Raw genomic sequence first — 15,810 nt, 5'->3', positions numbered from 1 at the left:
TGCTGAAGTATCTTCTCTCTCATCTCTTTCTCTACATAATACTCTTCCTTTTCTTCATGTGCCCTCTGCTTACTGATACCCTGTGAAAGCTGTTGCGATCCTGCTCATGGCAAAGCCGCGAGTAGGCTCTTACCTGCATGGCCCGAGCCGCCACTGTTCCCTCATGGTCCGGAAGCCATCCTGAAGCCACGTTCCTGCCCCAGCTCCGCGGCTGGGGACCGCTGTTGTACCGGCACGGCAGGAGCCATGCCGGGGCTTCCCTCTGTGTCCGGAAGCCACCATCTCCTTCCCTATATATGCAGGGCCTCTGCAGGATCTTCGGGCAGCTGGAGCCGCTCCCCTCAGGACCTGCCTGGCAGCTGGAGCTGCCCTCAGTCTCATCTTCATGTCCTGGATGCTGCCTCCAACATCGGGGCCTGCATGGCCCAGCTCCGGCACCTCCTCCTGCAGGGCAGCGGCAGGGACGCCACTGTCCAGAATCCTGCAGTCCTCCTCTCTCTGCTCTCCTTAGGCGCGGGGCCACGCCTCCTCTCTGGCTTTATAGAGCCAGTGAGGGAGAGGCCCTCCTGGCCCCACCTGATGACATCATAGAGGAGGCAACCTTCTTCAGCCTATATAAGCCTCTCATCTTCATTCCAGTTTGCTTTGGCAAGGAGTGAGTTCTTCCTGGACTCTCAGCTTCCTGCTCCTGCCTGGCTTCCTTGTCTTCATCCTGGAATCCCTTGATGTTTTTTGTTCATGGTTTCTTCATTGGATGACCATCTTGTCTCTTTGTTCCCTGATGTCTTCACCATGTTCCTGATCTGTCTTGCTGTGCTGTGTTCCTGTCTCCCTGGTCCTCCAGGAGACAGGAGACCTCCAGGAGACCTTCCTTCATCCAGAGGTCTCCTGAGGCTCCGGTTCCCATCCCTGCATGGTCCGCGACCACCCCAGCTGGGGTGTATAGGGCACTGGTGGGAAATTCCATCCATCGGGCTCTAAGATTCCTCATCATCCTGTTGTCTGAAGTGCTTCCAGTATGGTCCATGACCAGCCGAGCTGGGCTGTGTAGGGCGCCTTGGGACTTGGTTGCATGTTCGTCTCATCCTGAGTCTTCCAAGGCCTGTCGTCCTCCTGTGTGGTCCTCGATCACCACGGCTGGGGTGCATAGAGCAATCAGGTGGATATCTTCTCATCTGGGCCAAGGATCATCCATGTCCTCCATCAGTGCTTGGAGGCCTGATGTTTTAGCCTGTTTGATGTCCTTGTCTTCCTTCCTCGAATGTCCTGGTCCAGATCCTTCTCACCAGGGATCGTCATCTGTCTCGCTTCTCTGACCTGTGTGTCTCGCCAGACGTATGAAGTTCTGTCCTAGATGGTCCTGCACAGAGTTGCCCAGACTCTTCACCATGTCAAGCTTTAGCCTCATCTTCTGTGCTAGTCTTCATCTCGTCTGAACCTGTGTCCGTCTGAACCCATGTCTGTCTGAACCTGAGTTCATCTGAACCCTGTCACCATCAAGCATCCGTGTTCCAGTAAGAACATAAGAACATAAGAAAATGCCATACTGGGTCAGACCAAGGGTCCATCAAGCCCAGCATCCTGTTTCCAACAGTGGCCAATCCAGGCCATAAGAACCTGGCAAGTACCCAAAAACTAAGTCTATTCCATGTTACCATTGCTAATGGCAGTGGTTATTCTCTAAGTGAACTTAATAGCAGGTAATGGACTTCTCCTCCAAGAACTTATCCAATCTTTTTTTAAGCACAGCTATCTAACTGCACTAACCACATCCTCTGGCAACAAATTCCAGAGTTTAATTGTGCGCTGAGTAAAAAAGAACTTTCTCCGATTAGTTTTAAATGTGCCCCATGCTAACTTCATGGAGTGCCCCCTAGTCTTTCTACTATCCAAAAGAGTAAATAACCAATTCACATCTACCCGTTCTAGACCTCTCATGATTTTGAACAGCTCTATCATATCCCTCCTCAGCCGTCTCTTCTCCAAGCTGAAAAGTCCTAACCTCTTTAGTCTTTTCTCATAGGGGAGCTGTTCCATTCCCCTTATCATTTTGGTAGCCCTTCTCTGTACCTTCTCCATCGCAATTGTGTATCTTTTTTGAGATGCGGCGACTAGAATTGTACACAGTATTCAAGGTGCGGTCTCACCATGAAGCGATACAGAGGCATTATGATATTTTCCATTTTATTCACCATTCCCTTTCTAATAATTCCCAACATTCTGTTTGCTTTTTGACTGCCGCAGCACACTGAACCGACAATTTCAATGTGTTATCCACTATGACGCCTAGATCTCTTTCCTGGGTTGTAGCACCTAATATGGAACCCAACATTACTCATCCATCTCTGCCATGTCCGGCCTGCTGCCTCTGCCATTACCCGGCATGTCCGAAACGGCTGGGAATGGTCGGAGGACCATTCAGAAACCAATAGTGCGCTGTTGGTCTCACAGAGGCATGCAGGTCGGCAGGGCTTGGTTTGCTCTGCTCCCAGATGAGGATGTCTCGCTGCAAGGGTACACACTACTTGTCACATGCAGGGGAGCACCCTCTAGCACTCCCTTCCATAATCAGTACAACAAAAGCTTTCTTTTCACATTAGAATGAAGTGAGGAAAAACCTAGGGAGGGAGATCCACTGACTCATCACTTATTCCTAGAAGAAACCTCCTGCATGGGAATCCACCTGCTTCTGTGACTAGGCAGTGAGTGGGACTGGGCCGCCTATAAAAAAATGTCTAATGTAAATGTACAGACATTAAAATGTCAGCAGAGGAGGATGAAAATTGTAGCATGCCAGAAAGACCTAGTTGCTAATTTTGCCATCTCTTCACCTTTTTGCAACTGATTTTATATGCTTATCCCAATTGTTGAAGAAGGAATGAAATAAGAACAGAGAAGTATTGGTTGTCAAAAACTGAAGAATTAGTAGCTAGGTATGTCTATTAGGCTATATTTTCCTTCTTTTTCTTCTCTAGTAGATATCTGAGGCATGTATATTTTTGGTCTGGCTTTGCTTTTTTTATATTCTGCTTTTTGCACTTTTTGAAGCTCTTCAAAGCAGATTACATTCTGCTACTGTTGGCATTTCCCTAACCCCAGAGGGCTTACAATCCAAGTTTGCACCTGAGGCAATAGAGAGCAAAGTGACTTGGCCAAAGTCACAAGGAGAAACAGTAGGACTTGAACACTGGTACATAGCCTGCTGTTCTAACCACTAGACTATTCCTCTACTCCTTTATTGCTTTAGAAACTCTCCGCTGTCCTTTAATCCCCTTTTCTAAAGTGTTGTGTCTCTTACTTATCTCTGCACTGACCTCACATGTACATTCTTTGGAATACAACAGGAGGAGTCAAGAGAAAAAGAAAATTGTGCATGCTAAGTTTAGTATACGCATAAGCATGATAAAATCTTTTTTCCCTATATCACCCCACCAAAAAAGGTGTAGTTATTTATGATCTTAAATCCCACATTATTGTGCATCAATCAGTTGTTAAATGCAGTAGAAGAGGCTATTTGCATTAACTCTTCCCACTTGCATATCAAATTTCAAATTTGCATGCTAAGGTGCATTGTGATATTTAGCCTTTCCTCTGTAAATAACAGGTTTACCTTAAGTTAATAACATTCCAGCAGGGTCATTTAGTATTTTGTGTTAGGGACCAAACACATGTTAAACGGCTCTAACACCGTGATAAATATCACAATGCATCTTAGCATGCAAATATGAAATTTGCATGCTAAGGTGCATGCTAAGGTACAATGAAGACTTAAGACACACTAAACAGAACCTAAGAAAACTAGGAAAACAATGGCAGAAACGCCCATCCACCGAAGCACTAGGAAAATATAAAACCCTTCTAAAAAAATACTGCACACTAACCAATAAAGCAAAAATGATTACAATGGTAACAGATTCATGAGGTAATATTCAACTGTAAATTCTACAGAGTTTATATTCTACAGAGTTTATATTGCTTTTTGAGGTTGTTAAACTTCATCCATCCCGAGAAACTATAAATTCTTCAAGGCCACTTGCATTGAATATACCACATCCTTTCTAGACAAAATCAATAGGTTGAAAATTCAATTACCTATCAGTTCCACCACAAAAACACTTTAAGATACACATGGCATGATCAAATGGTCCATATTCTACAGAGTAACTAATCTTGAAATTAGTCAAATCATAACCAAAATTAATCCTGTGATTCACCCATGTGATTCAATCCCAGCCAGTTCCTTGAAACAAGTACTCAGTGTTATCATTCCAACAATCATAATCTATCTCTCTCTCAGAAGAATTATACCAAATTGGTTAAAACAAGGTGTAATAAAGCTAATTCTAAAAAACAAAACAGGCAGAATCGATGACTTCGACAACTATAGGCCCATATCCAACTTGTCTTTTTTGACAAAAGTGGTGGAAAAAGTTGTGTTATCTCAACTTGTAAACCATTTGGAAAAACATGGTATTCTTTTTGTTATGGTTGTGGATCCTTGGGCCGAGGGGGAGTTAGCGCCACCTATGGGGAGGAGCCCCACAGGTTCCCACCATCGGCTGGCGAGGCTGGAGAGTGACTGAGACCCCGAGGGAGCATCACCACTACCAGCCCTTGTTCCCTGCAGGTTGAGTCCTTGGGTAGCGGGGCCGGCTGGACTTATGAGGGGTCTCAGATACGGGTAGTCTCGTGATCCAGGAGAAGGTAGGGTCGTGGCAGGCAGCGTATCTCGTGGCCCAGTCAGGCAGGAGTCAGGGCAGGTGGCATATCTTGTGGTCCGAAGACAGGAGGGAGTCAAGGCAGGCAGCAAGATAAGAGTCAAGGCAGGCAGCAAGATAAGGGTCAGGGCAGATGGCGTATCTCATGGTCCGAAGTCAGGCAAAGGTCAAGGCAGGCAACGAAACTCATGGTCCAAAATCAGGGAAGGGTCAAACCAAGGTCCAAGAAGACAGGAATGCAGGACGAAAGTCCGGAATCTCCCAAGTACAGGAAGAAGAGCTAGGAGAAGCCAAGGTAAGGTCTGGGGGCAGGCCTTGCCTTGATATAGGCTGGGACTGGAAATGAGGAACTGGGGCATCGCCCGTCGCTGTCCCTTTAAATTAGAGAAAAAGGCTCATGTGCACCTAAGGCAGCCAGGGGAAAGAGAGCTCAGCCAGCCGGGCCACGTCAGAAGGGCCACGCCGGCGGTAGGTAGACGGCATGGAGGGCATGCAAGGGAGTGTGTCTGCCACAGCTACCTGCTGCCACAAAGATCCAAAAGGGGACGAGGACACCAGCGTGATGCCAGTAAGTGGAGGGAGCCGACCGTGGGCCTCCGTGGCCGGTGCCCATAACAGTACCTCCTAATCTAGCCCCCTTTCTTGAGGGTTGGGGTTTGTCGGGATGGTCCGCATGAAATTGTGCCATCAGGCCTGTGACAAATATGTTGGTCGAGGGTTCCCAGGAGTTCTCCTCCGGACCGAATCCCTCCCAAGATAACAGGTACTCCCATTTTCAGCCTCTTCTTCTCACGCTAAGGATCTCTAGGCATTCATAAGTAGTCTCATTTTCTGCAGCGACTGGTGGAGTTTTGGGGATTTTCCGAGAGGGACAGGAGAGTACCAGAGGCTTTAATAGACAGGCGTGGAAGGAGTTGTGTATTTTCAAAGAGGTGGGTAGGCAGAGCTGGTAGGTAACTAGTCCTAGCCACCAGAGGATGGGAAAAGGCCCAATGAAGCATGGAGCTAGTCTCATGGATGGGACCCTTAGGCAAAGATGGTGGGTGCTGAGTCATACCTTCTCTCCTGGGCAAAATTGTGGTGCAGGTCTGCGATGATGATTGGTAAATTTCTTGGCCGAGTGGGCTGCCTCTTGAATCATCTGTTGCGTGTGGCCCCAAAGCTCCTTCAATTTTTTAGCCATCATTTGGGCGGCCAGAGAGGGAGTGGCCAGAAGAAGAGGTAAGGGCAAAAGAGGTTGTTTTCCATAAACTATTTGGAAGTGCGAGGCTCCCGTTGCGGTGCAAAGGTGCAAATTGTGGGAGAATTTGGCGCACGGGAGTATTGAAGCCCAATCGACTTGGTGGGCATTGAAGTACATCCTCAGGAAGTGTTTTGGGGCCCAATTAGTGCACTCTGCCTGGCCGTTCACCTGGGCATGGTAGGTGGTGGTGTAGTTGAGAGTGACATGGAACTTCTTACAGAGGTTCTGGCAATACTTTGGGGTGAACTGCTGCCCCGATCAGAGGTGATGTATAGGGGAAGACCATGAAGCAGGAAAATATGCTGGACGTATAGTTGTGCCAGTTAGACTGCCGAAGAATGGCAGGACAAGGCCATGAAGTGAGCCATCTTGGAAAAGCGGTCCACCACCACCCAATGACGGTATTGCCTCCTGAGGTGGGCAGGTCCACAAGGATGTCCATAGACAGGTGTGTCCATGGTTCACTGGGCACTGGGCACTGGATGGGGCTGCAGGAGACCCCAGGGTTTACCCACAGGTATTTTCTGTGGGGCGCAGATGAGGCAGGAATCTATGTAGGCGTATAAGTCTTGGTGCATCCCGGACTACCAGTAAAATTGTTGGAACAAGGCAAGGTTTGGAGTCGCAGTATGGGAATCATGGCCCTACTACAGGACCCTGTTGCGAAGTCTTCGGGGAACAGTCGTTGCGCCTGGCGGTGCCATCTGAGTGGCTGCGATGACGACTCGAGTGGGATCTATGATGTGCTTTACAGGTTCTTTGTGGTCTTCTGGTGAGAATGAGTGGGAAAGCGCATCTGCTTGGAGAGTTTTGGCTGCAAGCTGGTAGCGGAGTTCAAAGTCGAAGCACGCTGGGCTTCATGCAAGTGCTCGAGATTCTTATGGTCCGTATATACTCTGATCCGATGTTGTGCGCCCTCCAGCCACTGGCACCATTCCTAAAGGCTAGTTTTCTTGCCAGGAGCTCCTTATCCCCGATGTCGTAAATATGTTGAGCTTGATTATTTATTTATTTATTTATAACTTTTTTTCTATACCGAGGTTCAATTAAGATTAATTATCACTTCGGTTTACATTACAACCAGCAAAAAATAACAGAGACAAAGTCTTGTTTTACAATGAACAGGGTAGAAGTAACCTGGATTAAAACAATGAACAGGGTTGAAGTAACCTGGATAAACATAAAATGGGTGAAGCAAGTATAGAGAATTGGGTCTGTATAACTTGGGCGAAAAGCAGGGAAATTCAATAGGGGAGGACTATGAAGGCCTCAAGTTGGATAGTGTACTCATGATGCAGATAAGAACCAAGGCTGAAGTGAGTAGTTATGGGAAGGCTTGTTCGAATAACAAAGTCTTAAGTCTCTTCTTAAAGGTGATTGGACATCGTTCCAGCCTCAGTTCAGGAGGGAGCAGGTTCCATTGCTTGGGGCCTGAGGCGGATATAGCTCTCTTACTGAGGGATGTCTTGATGGAGGGTGCTTGAAGAGTCCCTCTCTGGGCCAGTCTAATTGGACGGAACGAGGTGTGGAGTTGCAAAGGTATTGTAAGATCCAGAGGAGTAATGTTGTGTATGGCTTTGTGAGTGACTGTTAAAAGTTTATGAAGGATTCTAAACTTAATTGGTAGCCAATGTAGATTCTTTAAAATTGGAGTTATATGGAACCTCTTGTTGGATTTTGTGAGGATCCTGGCCGTAGCATTCTGTAGTAGCTGGAGAGGTTTGAGTGAAATATCAGGCAGGCCGTGAAGGAGTGAATTACAATAGTCAATTTTGGAGAATATGATGATTACATTTTTGGGAGAAGGAGGAGCAGGGATGCAGGGTTCCAGACAGGGCATATTGGCTGAGTACTGCTCCTACCCCTTCAGGGGAGGCGTCCACCTTGACGATGAATGGGGCTCTAGGGTCCAGATGAAAGAGAAAGGACCCATGTAAAAAGGCCTCTTTAAGTGCCTGGAAGGTCTCCTGTGCCTTGACTGGCCAGTCTTGGACATCGGCTCCCTTGCGAGTTAGGGCTGTGAGGAGTGCGGCCAATCGGGAGTAGTTCTAAATGAAGCTGCAATAGTAGTTTGCGAAGCCTAAGAAGCACTGAAGGGCTCACAAGCCACTGGGGCGTGGCCACTCCTGGATACTCCTGAGTTTAGCCGGGTCCATCTGGAAACTGTGTTGGACACCATGTATCCTAGAAAGGGAAGAGAGTCCTGCTCAAACAGGCATTTCTCTGACTTAGCATAGAGGTGGTTCTCTCTAAGTCTCTGCAGAACCCGTGTCACGTCCCGTTGGTGAGCATCTAAAGTCTTGGAGTAGATCAGGATGTTGTCTAGGTATATGAAGACACAGTGGTAGAGAAGGTTGTGGAAGATTTCATTCATGAAATTTTGGAAGACAGCAGGTGCATTACTGAGGCCGAATGGCATTACCAGGTATTTGTAATGGTCATCTCAAGTGTTAAATTCTGTCTTCCATTCATCTCATTCCTTAATCCGGACTAGATTGTAGGCCCCCCCAGAGGTCCAATTTGGAGAAAATCTTAGGTCCTTATAGTCGATCGAAGAGTTCCAATATCAACAGAAGTGGGTATCAATCCTTCACCGTGATGGTGTTCAGGCCACAGTAATCGATGCACGGCTGGAGACTGCCATCCTTCTTGCTCACAAAGAAGAAGCTGGCCATGGCTGGAGATTGAAGTAACGGATGAAACCTTTCTTCAGATTCTCCTGGATATATTCCGACATGGCTCGGGTCTCTGGCAGAGCCAGGGGATACACTCTGCCCCGAGGTGGTATGGAACCAGGCAGCAAGTTGATGGCGCAGTCAAACTCCCGGTGAGGGGCAAGATGTCCACAGCCTTCTGGGAGAAGACATCAGCGTAGTGAGCCTAGTGAGAAGGCACTCCTTTAGAGAGTGAAGAGGTAGTACAGTAGACGGAATCTGTGGGCTGGGTCATGCAGGTCTGGAGACAAGAGGAGCCCCATGGGCGAGCCTCAATGAGGTCCAGTCAAACTGTGGGTTGTGCCATTGCAACCATGGCATGCCAAGAACCACGGGATGAATGGCCCTTTGAATCACGCAGAACAAGAGACGCTCATGGTGATTGGGCTCGGCGTGGCATAGCAAGGGAATGGTCATGCACATAATCCTACACAGGAGGGGGTCTCCATGGATGGAGGAGAGCATGAGAGGAACGGGTCAGGGGCGAGTAGAGATCAGCAGCTGGTCAGCTATCTCTTGTAAAAGGAAATTCCCACTTGCCCTGGAATCCACGAGGGCAAGAGTAGGGAAATCTCAGTCCCCTATTGAGAGGGATACCAGCAGGATTAGAGGGGGAGCTGGTGTGGTCACGCCTAGAGTCACTCCCCTGGAGAGACCTAGGTGCGGGAGTTTACCGGCCAGACTGGCCCCGCAGTAGAAACAGAGACTGCCCCACTGACATCTTTGGCAATCCTCCAGAGACAGAAGTCCATGACCCAACTGCATGGGCTCTTCGAAAGGACCCTCCATAGAAGGTTGTGAAGGCGAGACCTGCCGGGGGCGTCCGGGCACGGACGTGCATCGTTTGGAGTTGAGGAACTCAGCACAGCTTTAGTAACACAAATTGGCATATTTATGCAAAGACTAACAACCAATCTAATAACCATCTAATCAACCCACCAGCCTTTCCCCTCCTACCCTCCCTACCCCCAGCACCCTAAGTGTTGTGTTTGTGGCATAATGTGGACTCTTGGTCGAAGTGGCGATGACTCCTCCCCATGGGGAACCACAACTATAGGCTAGACTCAATAGCAAGCGGACATAGAGGAGAGGAAACTTTATTCTACTGCTGTGATGAGATGACCCTTGTCCGAGGAACGGACAGTGTTGTAGTCCAGCGATATCACATTAAGGCTCCAGATAGTCTCAGTAGTAATGTAGTTGATGATCTCACCAAGATGTAGCGAAGGTCCGGTAGTGTTCTGCAGCATGGGATAGGCCATGAACCTCAAGGGTGGAGCGAAGAGAGCCTGGAGCATAGTAGTGCTCACTGGGTAGAAGCGATGATAGTTTCCTTCGGTAGGCAAGTGAAGAGAAGGACCCGTGCTCTGAGGTGCAGGATATCCAGAGCAGGATAGGCCCTTGAGGAGCGACTACCTAGGAGCACCAAGGGTACCTGGAATAAAGCATACAAGACCCCCGAGGGGCTGGTGTCCTGATGGTTAGGCTGAATGACCCCAGAGGGCAAGTAGAAGCGAGAGGCCCCCGAGGAGCAGGTACCCAGAGCTTCAGTAGGTAGCAAAATACCCCAGAGGGTAATGAGGAATTCAAGCGAGCAGCTTAGAAGTAATCAGAGTAGCAAAACCGAAGTCCTTGCTAACTCGATGTATTGGAGCAGAGCGAAGGTTTAAATACCCGGAGGTACTTACGTCATGTGGTGGCGCCGCCCCTGAGGTTCCCACCATGATGTGCCTAAGAGCGTGGGCAGCGTGCATGTGCGCACATATTAGGAGGCCTCAGGAAGAAGCATGGTGGACAGGGATGCTCATGCTGGCTCAGAGACGCCGAGGGGTTTAGCAAACAGCAGCAGAGGTAGCCATCCTTCCGAAGGAGAAGGAGCAAGGTAAAAGAGAGGTGAGGCAGAGTGGTCACAGCCATCTGCGACTGATGGATGCAACAGTACCCCCCTTCAAAGGGCCACCTACAGGACCTCTTCTGGGTGGTCTGGGTTTTCAAGGGTGTGCAAGATGAAATTGATGTACCATCTCTTTATCCATGATGTTGGCCAGAGGCACCCATGAGTTTTCTTCTGGTCCATAACCCTCCCAGGAGATGAGGTATTCCCACATCTTGCCTCTCTTATGGACAACCAAGATGTCAACTACAGCATATTCTATATCATCCTCCGTGTCCAGATTCGTGGGTTCTGGGGTCTTCTTAGAGAACTTCGAGAGAATCAAGGGTTTTAGCAGAGAGACATGGAAGGTGTTGTGTATTCTCATTGATGGAGGTCATTTCAAACTGTACGTCAGATCTCCCAAGTGCCGAAAAATTGCAAAGGTTCCTATATAGTGAGGTGCAAAATGTGCTGATGGCAGTTTAAGATGGAGGAACTTGGTACTCAGCCAGACTTTGTCTCCAGGCTGAAACTGAGGCGCTTTTTGATGGTGAGCATCATAGATTTTTTTTAAAATATCGTCCGATATATTTTAAATCGTCAAAAATCTTTAGGGCCATGATACAATACCAATTCCCCCGATTTATCGTAAATCGGGGGAAGGGGGAGGGCAAGAAAACCGGCACACTAAAACCCCCTAAAACCCACCCCCGACCCTTTAAATTAAATCCCCCACCCTCCCGAACCCCCCCCCAAATGCCTTAAATTACCTGGGGGTCCAGTGGCGGTCCAGAACGGAAGCGGTCCGGAACGGCCTCCTGCAATTGAATTGTGTTGTCTTCAGCCGGTGCCATTTTTCAAAATGGCGGCGCAAAATGGCGGCGGCCATAGACCAACACGATTCGACTGCAAGAGGTCGTTCCGGACCCCCGCTGGACTTTTGGCAAGTCTTGTGGGGGTCAGGAGGCCCCCCCAAGCTGGCCAAAAGTCCCTGGGGGTCCAGCGGGGGTCCGGAAAACGATCTCCTGCCGCGAATCGTTTTCCGTACGGAAAATGGCACCGGCAGGAGATCGACTGCAGGAGGTCGTTCAGCAGGGGTGGGTTTTAGGGGGTTTTAGTGTGCCGGCTCACGATTTTCACGATTTTCACGATACTTCAAACACCCAAACGGCAACAATACGATTCCCTCCCCCTCCCAGCCGAAATCGATCGTTAAGACGATCGAGGACACGATTCACATCTCTAGTGACCATCTTGCTTGATGGTGATTGAGTTGTTGTGCATGTCTGAAGTACTCCAAGGTTTTGTGATCGGTGTATACTACTATCTGATGTTGTGCACCTTCCAGTCAAGGATGCCATTCCTCAAAGGCCAGCTTTATTGCGAGTAACTCTTTGTCTCTGATTCTGTAATTTATTTTGGCAGGCGACAATCGCCTCAAGAAGAAGGAGCAGGGATAGAGCACATTGGATTCGCTGTACTGGAACGGGGGTAGGCTGCACGGCTCGGCGCGCGCCGGCTATACAAAATCCATAGCCTTGCGCGCGCCGATCCAGGTTTTTAGCAGATACGAGCGGCTCCGCGCGTATCAACTAAAATCCAGCATACTTTTGTGTGCGCCTGGAGCGCAAACAAAAGTAGGCTATTCGCGCTCCTTTTAAAATCCGCCCCACAGTGAACTTAATAGCAGGTAATGGACTTCTCCTTCAAGAACTTATCCAATCCTTTTTTAAACACAGCTATACTAACTGCACTAACCACATTCTCTGGCAACAAATTCCAGAGTTTAATTTTGCGTTGAGTAAAAAAGAACTTTCTCCGATTAGTTTTAAATGTGCCCCATGCTAACTTCATGGAGTGCCCCCCTAGTCTTTCTACTATTCGAAAGAGTAAATAACCGAGTCACATCTACTCGTTCTAGACCTCTCATGATTTTAAACACCTCTATCATATCTCCCCTCAGTCGTCTCTTCTCCAAGCTGAAAAGTCCTAACCTCTTTAGTCTTTCCTCATAGGGGAGTTGTTCCATTCCCCTTATCATTTTGGTAGCCCTTCTCTGTACCTTCTCCATCGCAATTATATCTTTTTTGAGATGCGGCGACCAGAATTGTACACAGTATTCAAGGTGCAGTCTCACCATGGAGCGATACAGAGGCATTATGACATTTTCCGTTTTATTTACCATTCCTTTTCTAATAATTCCCAACATTCTGTTTGCTTTTTTGACTGCCGCAGCACACTGTACCGACAATTTCAATGTGTTATCCACTATGACACCTAGATCTCTTTCTTGGGTTGTAGCACCTAATATGGAACCCAACATTGTGTAATTATAGCATGGGTTATTTTTCCCTATATGCATCACCTTGCACTTATCCACATTAAATTTCATCTGCCATTTGGATGCCCAATTTTCCAGTCTCACAAGGTCTTCCTGCAATTTATCACAATCTGCTTGTGATTTAACTACTCTGAACAATTTTGTGTTATCTGCAAATTTGATTATCTCACTCGTCGTATTTCTTTCCAGATCATTTATAAATATATTGAACAGTAAGGGTCCCAATACAGATACCTGAGGCACGCCACTGTCCACTCCCTTCCACTGAGAAAATTGCCCATTTAATCCTACTCTCTGTTTCCTGTCTTTTAGCAAGTTTGAAATCCACGAAAGGATATTGCCACCTATCCCATGACTTTTTACTTTTCCTAGAAGCCTCTCATGAGGAACTTTGTCAAACGCCTTCTGAAAATCCAAGTATACTCTATCTACCGGTTCACCTTTATCCACATGTTTATTAACCCCTTCAAAAAAGTGAAGCAGATTTGTGAGGCAAGACTTGCCCTGGGTAAAGCCATGCTGACTTTGTTCCATTAAACCATGTCTTTCTATATGTTCTGCGATTTTGATGTTTAGTACACTTTCCACTATTTTTCCTGGCACTGAAGTCAGGCTAACCGGTCTGAAGTTTCCCGGATCGCCCCTGGAGCCCTTTTTAAATATTGGGTTTCATTTGCTATCCTCCAGTCTTCAGGTACAATGGATGATTTTAATGATAATTTACAAATTTTTACTAATAGGTCTGAAATTTCATTTTTTAGTTCCTTCAGAACTCTGGGGTGTATACCATCCGGTCCAGGTGATTTACTACTCTTCAGTTTGTCAATCAGGCCCACCACATCCTCTAGGCTCACCGTGATTTGATTCAGTCCATCTGAATCATTACCCATGAAAACCTTCTCCATTATGGGTACCTCCCCAACAACCTCTTCAGTAAACACCGAAGCAAAGAAATCATTTAATCTTTCCGCAATGGCCTTATCTTCTCTAAGTGCCCCTTTAACCCCTAAATCATCTAACGGTCCAACTGACTCCCTCACAGGCTTTCTGCTTCGGATATATTTTAAAAAGTTTTTACTGTGAGTTTTTGCCTCTACAGCCAACTTCTTTTCAAATTCTCTCTTAGCCTGTCTTATCGATGTCTACTACACATTAATATAGTAGGTCCCGTAAGATGTCGTTCGTCATCTTTTGAAAACTGCAGGTGCGTTACTTAATCCGAAGGGCATGATGAAATATTTGCAGTGTCCATCGCGGGTGTTAAAGGCTGTTTTACATTCATTGCCCTCACGAATGCGCACCAAGTTGTAAGCCCCTTTGAGATCCAATTTAGAAAATATATTGGCTCTCTGGAGCCTGTCGAATAGTTCAGAAATTAAGGGCAGGGGATACCGGTCCTTGATGGTAAACTCATTCAGACCCCTAAAGTCGATGCAGGGACATAAAGTGCCATCTTTTTTTCCTAAAAAAAAGAATCCTGTACCAGCCGTGGATTTGGAGGTTCTGATAAATCATTTTCGAAGGTTCTCTTGTATATAGGTGGACATGGCCTTAGTCTCTACTGTGGAAAGAGGGTAGACACTTCCTTTTGGAGGCTCACAATTGGGTTTCAGGTATATAGCTCAGTCAAAAACCCTTTGGGGTAGAATTACATCTGCTGCTTGTTTAGAGAATCAATCTTTAAATATAACCTGAAACTACCATATATTAAACCAGGTGTTGTTATACAATTCAATTTTGTTTCCAATAAATGTGGAAAACAATTTTTTGAAAAAACATTTTTTAAGGAGAAGGATGGAAGTTTCATAAATTTTATTCAGCACTCACCAGAATGCCTCCTTAGATTTTAATCATAAACACCATTCCACCTCCATTTTTTATGTGAAATACTTTTTCTAATACTTTGAGCGTAACTACAACACCCGTATATAACTCATACAATTATTTTTATTTAATCTTTTTCAATAGGTTTAAAAACATTATTCATGTGTGCACACCTCCTAAATATTTTTTTCACCATCGGGGTGGCTAGCTGTTAATCTTCACTATACATTGGCTTCTGAAAATACAACTTAGAATTTCTTAATTTTACTTGTCCTTTTATAATATCCGGCAAAGCCAATATTTATAAATTCTTTCTTATAAAGCCCATAGAAATTCTTTTTCATGAAAAATAGCCAATGTAAATAGCACTTTGATCATATTTCATTTTTCAAGTGTAGTTAGCTTTTCAAAATCTCTGCGAGTCCAATATTCATTCGACTCGCGCAAGTTTCGGCATGAACTGCCTTCCTCAGGAAACTGTTGTTCTTTTTCTTCCTTGCTTGAAACGCTGACATGCAGCTGATATAAATATCTTGTATCGTGCTCACTCAAAGCCTCCTCCCAACACTAACCGGCGATTCCTTTACCCCCGTCACTTCCTGTTTCTCTTTAAACAAACCCATGGTATACTGGAACAACCTATCTAATCGCTCTAAACCAATGACAACCAATCCAATTGTTCATTTAATCCTGTGGGCTGTTCTGTCTGCAATTTAAAAATCCATGACTGCTCCCTGTAATTTAATGTTGTTATGCTTCTTTTGTTATCTTCAAGGCTATCTATCACAGTCCACTTAAGCTGGTCAAACGTATGACTTTGTTGCATATAATGTTGAACTATAGGAGCTGATACCATCACTGAATTCAATCTTGATCTGTGCTCCATGTTGCGAGTTTTAATAGCTCTACTACCGGTAGTACGTCCAACATAAACCTTTAGGCATGGGCATATAATCGTTTATACCACTGATTGTGTGGTACAATCAGTGTCTCTATGCCTATATATTGTATATCTAGTAGTGGGATGAATCCATGTAGTACCTTCTATAGTTGAAAAACATACTGTACATTTGCCACATTTTTTATGTTGACCC

This window comes from Rhinatrema bivittatum, chromosome 3, assembly GCF_901001135.1.
Source record: "Rhinatrema bivittatum chromosome 3, aRhiBiv1.1, whole genome shotgun sequence".
In the NCBI taxonomy this organism is placed as follows: Eukaryota; Metazoa; Chordata; class Amphibia; order Gymnophiona; family Rhinatrematidae; genus Rhinatrema; species Rhinatrema bivittatum.
The sequence above is the reverse complement of the archived record's forward strand: the minus strand, read 5'-3'. Positions refer to the sequence as shown.